The sequence below is a fragment of the Aquarana catesbeiana genome, linkage group LG02, assembly GCF_042186555.1.
Source record: "Aquarana catesbeiana isolate 2022-GZ linkage group LG02, ASM4218655v1, whole genome shotgun sequence".
Taxonomy (NCBI): Eukaryota; Metazoa; Chordata; class Amphibia; order Anura; family Ranidae; genus Aquarana; species Aquarana catesbeiana.
The window spans coordinates 763,942,668-763,950,631 of record NC_133325.1 but is presented as its reverse complement, the minus strand read 5'-3'; the positions used below and the strand labels follow the sequence as shown (position 1 = coordinate 763,950,631).

The 7,964-nt window shown below is 39.9% G+C and overlaps 1 pseudogene; it reads left to right on the top strand.

The window, feature by feature from the left end:
• Window positions 1-1,389: 1,389 nt before the first annotated feature.
• Window positions 1,390-7,710, top strand: LOC141127721 (beta-1,3-galactosyltransferase 5-like; annotated as a pseudogene).
• Window positions 7,711-7,964: the final 254 nt, after the last annotated feature.

The window sequence follows — 7,964 nt, the reverse complement described above, 5'->3', positions numbered from 1 at the left end:
GAGAGGGACAGAACCCAAGACCCATTCAAAGGACAGATATCTGTCAGTCAAATGAAAATTTGTGAGGTTGATTATATTGAAGATGAGGATTTGTTGTCTGTGGAGCTCTTACCACAAAGGTGTTCAAATTGCTTTGGACTTTGGCTTCTGCCAGAGCCGGATCTAAAAAATTAAGATCAGTAGGAAGTTTAGTGTTGGCTGGCACCTCAACTGTGCCCTTGTTTAACACACTTTGTATTTCTGGTGTAAAGTTGCTCTTTACCTTGATCCCCCATTCGAGGCGACACATTAGAGTGTGCTCTTTTTTCATTCTCAGTAGGTGAATATCCACCACCTTAATTACGTGATCTTTTGTTCTGGCGTGCTCGTGATGCTTGAGAATTAGATAATCGTGAGTGAACCTGTGAGGACATAGAAGGAGTAGTAGAAGAATCAGATTCAGTAATATCATCTATTTGAGGACGCATATAAGAATTTCTTTTTACGGAATTCCCAAAAATTACGGCGGTCCCAAAAATTATTTTTTTTTGGGACCTTTGGCGGTCACTTTGCAGACAGTTTCAAATCAATGTAAATAATATGTTTATTAAAGATGTCTTAAGATTTAATGTATGTATCTCTATTTTAGTGATATGCTTATGACAGGCCTCTGCTGTGCTTTTTATGCTCCCTTTTTGGGTCATTTTGTCGGTTTCCAGAGCGTCATTTTTTTTTACTCACCAGGGGGCCCCTCCGTTACTGCTGTATAGATCATGGCCATGCCCATTTCCAACATGGCTGCCCCTGACTCACTGCTTTGAAGCATGGTATTTGCATGGTGGCCCGATATCATACCTCCCAACATTTTGAGATGGGAATGAGGGACACCTACTAACAAATATAAGTAGGCATTAAATTAATTAAATCCACAAGGGCTTTTTTTACCACTACTATTCCTATATATTGGCTTTTAAAATGTACAAATGCAGCAATTTAGAAATTGGATGAAAGGTTTAGCACTGGGAAATATTTTTTGAAAGATCAAAAGTGCATTTTATATACAACTATATAAATCAGACCAAACTGAGGGACAAATGAGGAGGAATGAGGAACAGAGGGACATTGCTCGAAGTCAGGGACAGTCCCTCAAAATCAGGGACAGTTGGGAACTATGCGGTATTATGGCTCTCCCCGGTGGGTATGCGGCCCCGGAGGGGGGCCCGAGCTGTTGCTTTTGGCAATGCTGGGGCCTCGTTTCTTGATGGCAATGCACACACGCTGTAATATGCTATGTGCCATTTTTGGACAAAGCGCATGCGCACTTCGGGTCCGGGTCTGGTGACGTCAGACGTCATGGGAATCGCCGGATAGGAGCCCATTTGGCACAGGAACATAAATAGAGATTATGACATGCTCATCATCTCTGTGTTCTCTGGGGCAGTACTGGCTTTCAGGTAGACTGAATGCACTCAGGCTCTATCCTTCCTACACTGAATCCTCCCAAGCTTTGCTTGATACTTACATGGAATTTTTTATATGCCCTTTATGTTCTACTTCCAGGCGGGTTCATTATTCTTACCAACTTCTGGTGGATACCTGTATCTTTTGCCCTGTCTCTTATATTACATTTTCTGTGGGTGCTAATAAGAATTTGTCAAGGTGAGATAATCATACCTAATGGACTTTGCTACATAGTAGTACTGTACACAACCTTATGGTCATATGTACTGATATCTCTATACCACTCTGTTTATAGGTATCACTGTGAATCCATCTCCAATCAAGATGCACCTGTGGCTATTATATATCTTGAGGTATAGTACATATAGTGCATATACTTATTTGGCTATACACATATATGAATCTTCTTCCCTACGCCCTTGAATAAATACACCCATGCAGAATTTAATATGAAAATGTATCTATCTCTACCCTATAGATAAATAACATCCTATAGGGACCTCCTCAGCAACTTTGGAGCTTCTATGGTCAAGCCCCTCTGGTATGAAATCTTACGGTCAATAACCCTTCCTACTCTTCACTACATTTACCAATATGGTTTGAATGGTGATGAATATGTTTTATATTCTAAATAGACCATCACCTTTGTGTCCTGTGCCTCCCAAGGGGCTCCCGTGAACTTCGGGGTGGGTCATCCTCCTATGGGCCCCTGGCAAGCCGACGTTCCTGGTAAGACAGCTGTTTCAGGGGGTACTCACAGCAGATGCTTTTTCTACATTAGTATAATATGCAACTTTAAAAAAAAAAAATTGTCTTATGTGACTAATATATAGTCTCTTTATTTCATAGTTATGTGATAATCATCTTTTAATCATCATCTAATTGTATAATAAATCTCCTGAAGAAGCGGTTAATGTGATCTGCGAAACATGTAGAGCAACCAATATACAGATGGTATCTTTGTTCCAGTCATCACATTGTGGTGCAACTACAGAACCGAATGTTTGTGTTTGGTTTTAATATGCAAATGTAAAATGTGATATAGATAGATAGATAGATAGATAGATAGATAGATAGATAGATAGATAGATAGATAGATAGATAGATAGATAGATAGATAGATAGATAGATAATTTGTAATATACTTTTGTAAATATTTTATTCATGATTGTTTATCATCAGTTGGTATACGGTATCATCAAAGTCCATACTAGTCTCCTCTCTCCAATCTGTACTTTACATTGTCAGACAAAGGTACCATAAGTAAATATAGTATTGTTATGGCACTCCTCTATACCTGTCCACACTGCCAAAAGTACCAATACCTGGTTTAAAAATTATAGTATTACTGTCCTTGATTGGCCAGCAAACTCGCCTGACCTAAACCCCATAGAGAATCTGTGGGGTATTGTCAAGAAGAAGATGAGAGGCACCAGACCCAACACTGCAGATGAGCTGAAGGCCGCTATCAAAAAAACCTGAGCTTCCATAACACCTCAGCAGTGCCACAGGCTGATTATCTCCATGCCACGCCGCATTGAGGCAGTAATTCGTGCAAAAGGAGCCCCGACAAAGTATTGAGTGCATGCTATACTGTACATGGACATACTTTTCAGTAAGCCAACATTTCTGTATTAAAAATCCTTTTTTTTAATTTGTCTTATGTAATATTCTAATCTGAGATACTGAATTTTGGGTTTTGGCTAGCTGTAAGCCATAATCATCAAAATGAAAAAAAAAGTTCTTGAAATATATCACTCTGTGTGTAAGGAATCTATATAATATATACATAGGAGTTTCACTTTTTGAATGGAATTACTGAAATAAATTAACTTTTTGATGATATTCTAATTTTATGAGATACACCTGTATATTTTCTTTATCAGGAGTTCAAAAGTAGAGATCAACTCAAACTCTAAACTCCCCCTGTTTGTACTCCAATGAGCTGAGGGCTGGGACATTCCCCACCCCACACATTTTGTGAGCTGCAGAACAGGGGATAACCCAGCCCCCATCTCATTGGAGTTCAGAATTGGGGTTGTTGTTGAGTTTGGAGAACACCTGAGGTCATCTCTAGCCAGGAAGTGTGTTATTGCAGGATTTCCGGGGGAAAGTAAAGGGGCGAATAGCCTGAAAAACAAAAACAAATGCAGACACCACATCTAAGGACTGATAAGCTGCATGTAGCGCTATCCATGCACAATACACTAGTGAATAGGGACCCCCCCACCCTTCACAGCCAGGCACACCAAATTTTCACAGCACGCTGGAGTCAAGAAACAGTCTTTGCAGCTTTGGTTCTTTTTTGTTTTATTAAGGGTATTGAACTTGGCGGGGGTTAAGGGATGCCCACTTGACTTTAGCAGAACTTCTCATGGACAACTTCTTCTGTATAGTCTATTTACACTCCTCAGCTCCTCCAGCACAACACTTGCTTGAAACACAACATTCCCAGGACCAGCTGGCACCCTATTAGGTGATTTGACAATACAATAGGGCTCAATCAGATTTTAGCAAGTGTCCTTAAGCCCAGGTTCACACTGACTGCGGGATTGAAATCATCAATCGAGGAAATCACCTTCAGGGGCGATTTCAGAGACATCTGTGTAGGTTCCTGCAAAGATTGTCAATTGAAATCGCACCCGAAGTTGTCAAAAGTAGTACAGAAACTACTTTTCAGAAAGTCATGATAAAAATCGCTGATCGCCGCCATTACTAGTAAAAAAAAAAATTATTAATAAAAATGCCATAAAACTATCCCCTATTTTGAAAACGCTATAACTTTTGCGCAAACCAATCAATAAACGCTTATTGCGATTTTTTTTTACCAAAAATATGTAGAAGAATACGTATAGGCCTAAACTGAGGAAAAAAAATGTTTTTTTTTATATCTTTTTGGGGGATATTTATTATAGCAAAATGTAAAAAAATGTTTAAAAAATGCGCTTTTTCATAACTGTCGCTCTTTTTTTGTTTATAGCGCAAAAAGTAAAAACCGCAGAGGTGATCAAATACCACCAAAAGAAAGCTCTATTTGTGGGAAAAAAAAGACATCAATTTTGTTTGGGAGCCACGTCGCACGACCGCGCAATTGTCTGTTAAAGCGACGCAGTGCCAAATTGCAAAAGTGCTCTGGTCTTTGGCCAGCAAAATGGTCCGGGGCTTAAGTGGTTAACAGTAACGCAACAGGAAGTAACGCAACAGTAATTTAAAGCCCCCATAAGATACTTCCCCCATTCTTAGTCATTTTGTCAATTGTGTCTCATACATTCTCCCTCCCAGACACTGCAGCTCACGTTGGGAGGGTTTGAGCAACAGAGGTAGTGCTTTCAACCCAGAAAGAAGTGGATATGACTAGGTGGGGCCAGGTGCAGACGAGTTACAGACTTGTGAATCAAATAATATAGCAAAAATATCTGCTCAGTGCCCACAAAACTATTCAAAATCCTTTTGTAGCTGCTAAAAAGATATCCAGATATAAGTTTGAGGTGTGCTTATTAACTGCTTGCCGACCGCCGCACGAACATTTATGTCGGCAGAATGGCACGGACAGGCCAATGGGTGTACAGGTACGTCCCTTTAAATTTGCCGCTGTGTGGTCGCGTGTGCGTGACCCTGCCGCGAGCTCTGTGAGTGTGATCGCGGGTTCCGCGGACTCGATGTCTGCGGGGATACCTGCGATCATCTCACGGAGAGGAAGAACGGGGAAATGCTGATGTAAACAAGCATTTCCCATTCTGCCTAGTGACACTGACACTGATCACAGCTCCCTGTGATCGGGAGCGGTGATCAGTGTCGTGTCACACGTAGTAGCCCATCCCCCCCCACAGTTAGAATCACTCCCTAGGACACACTTAACCCCTGCAGCGCCCCCTCCTGGTTAACCCCTTTACTGCCAGTCACATTTACACAGTAATCAATGCATTTTTCGCACTGATCGCTGTATAAATGTGAATGGTCCCAAAATAGCACCAAAAGTGTCCGATCTGTCCGCCATAATGTCGCAGTCACAATAAAAAATGCCATAAAACTGTCCCCTATTTTGTAGACGCTATAACTTTTGCGCAAACCAATCAATAAACGCTTATTGCGTTTTTTTTTACCAAAAATATTTAGAAGAATACATATCGGCTTAAACTAAGGAAAAAAATGTTTTTATATATATATTTTTGGGGATATTTATTATAGCAAAAAGTAAAAAATATTGCTTTTTTTTTTTTAAATTGTCGCATTTTTTTGTTTATAGCGCAAAAAATAAAAACCGCAGAGATAATCAAATACCACCCAAAGAAAGCTCTATTTGTGGGGAAAAAAGTACGTCAATTTTCTTTGGGAGCCACGTCACACAACCACGCAATTGTCAGTTAAAGTGACGCAGTGCCGAATAGCAAAAAGTGCTCTGGTCTTTGGCCAGCTAAATGGTCTGGGGCTTAAGTGGTTAAATAACAAGACTGATTAAATAACTTCAAAATACTTAAAAATACTTAAAAATAACATATAAATAAATACATGTATAAGTCAATGAGCAAACAATATTCAATATCCAAAGGCTCATGTGCTCAGAAATAAAGTCCATAATACAGTCCTTTGTAGATGAAATGAAATGATGAATGAGAGAGATCCCACTAACACTTCTTAGATAGGGAATGATAACAGCCAGGATTCCAGTGATTCACCCCACACAGTGCTCCAGGGAGGCTTACCAAATAATGTTGACCCTCTTATCAAGAGCGGTCAATAGTACTTATGTGTATAAATCCATAGCACACACCTCCTCCAACTTCTCTGCATCATGCGGCAAGGAATCACTGGGACATCAGCGTTGCTACTGGCTTCCTCAGTCACATTTGGGAATGTGCAACACATAGGGAAAAAAGCAAACTGCTTCATTCCCTGATGATGTCATATGTGACAAAACGCGTAGGAAGGCACTTAGGCAGACATCACCTCATATGCGCACTGGACAGTGGCCATCTATGATCTTGGAATATCAGAGTTTGCAATACTGACAGTGCTGTTTTTAAAGCTAATGAAGAGTAAGTGCAATTTTGACAACAAATGTTTTTGGTTAAATGGTTTTAAGCTATGGGTGGTTTACTTTGTTTCCTAAGAAGTGTTGGTGGGATCTCTCTAATTCATAATGTAATTTTATCTACAAAGAACTGGATTGCAGATTTGTGAATCAGCCGTGACAGTTCTGAGAGTCACACTTTGCAGTACAATTTATTTCATCATAGAAATCCAAGATAAAACCAAACATTGAGCTTCAGGGGTCTACACGGCACTCTTAACCTTTTCACACTCAATCTAAAGCTAAATCTACTGTAGATTCAACTTTAATGTAAAATTAGTGACACAAAATTGACTGACGCTTCGCCTTCTCTAGTTGTCAGGTGATCATTGTGGCATTCGTAATTTTTTTCCGTGTTTGAGCATGTTTTGATATTTAATTTACAATGAGGATTTCAAATGGAACCCCTCCAAAAAGCTGCTTGAAGCCTACTGCAAACAAAACCCTCCATTCTTGGATCTGCTGGTGACCACGACACATGACCAGAAGACAGTGCATATGGCCATTAGGAGAACATGGAGACAGGAAAAACCCATCCATTTGAAAAGAGTGGTGACCCTCTTTCTTCTTGGCACCAATCCCTCTCCTAGTACTGAGAAGAATTCACTTTTATCAGAAGAACTTAACACCTACAAAGACATCACCCAAAAAGATTTTATAGACACATTATAACTTGACTTATAAAACAATAATGGGCATGGAATGGATTACTCACTATTGCTCTCAGACACACTACATCATGAAGATGAACGCTGACATGTTTGTCAATACGTTTTACCTTGTTGAACTACTCGTGCATAAAAAACAGACTTCAAATCTTTTCACAGGGGTTCTAAAGCCAACCGACGCCCCTATATGTGATAAAAACAGCAAGTGGTAAAAACGAGTTTGATCATATTAAATATCCCTCATTTTGTTTCGGTACAGGCTAGGTGCTCTCGGTAGATGTTGCCCACAAGATCTACAACATATCTTCCTCCATACCATTCTTTAAACTGGAGGATGTGTACATAGGGATGTGTCTGGAGAAATTAAACATAACATTGCAGAAACTTCACAAAAAGCCAGTGTTTTTTGCATCTAAGCCTCCATTCTCTATGTGTACTTATCAGAACCTTGTGATGTCACATAGGGTCCAGCCAAAGGAAATTACACTTTATTGGGTCGCCATGCAAAGAGATATAGATGAAGACTGTTAAGACGCACTGGGGTTGATTTACCAAAACTGGGGAGTGCAAAATCTGGTGTAGCTGTGCATGGTAGCCAATCAGCTTCTAACTTCAGCTTGTTCAATTAAGCTTTGACAATAAAACCTGGAAGCTGATTGGTTTCTATCCAGAGCTGCCCCAGATTTTGAGCACTCCAGTTTTAGTAAATCAACCCCACTTTCTTTTCCATGTATAAATACAGTGAACTTTTCAGAGATTCTATTTGCACTGTGTTATTCTGATCA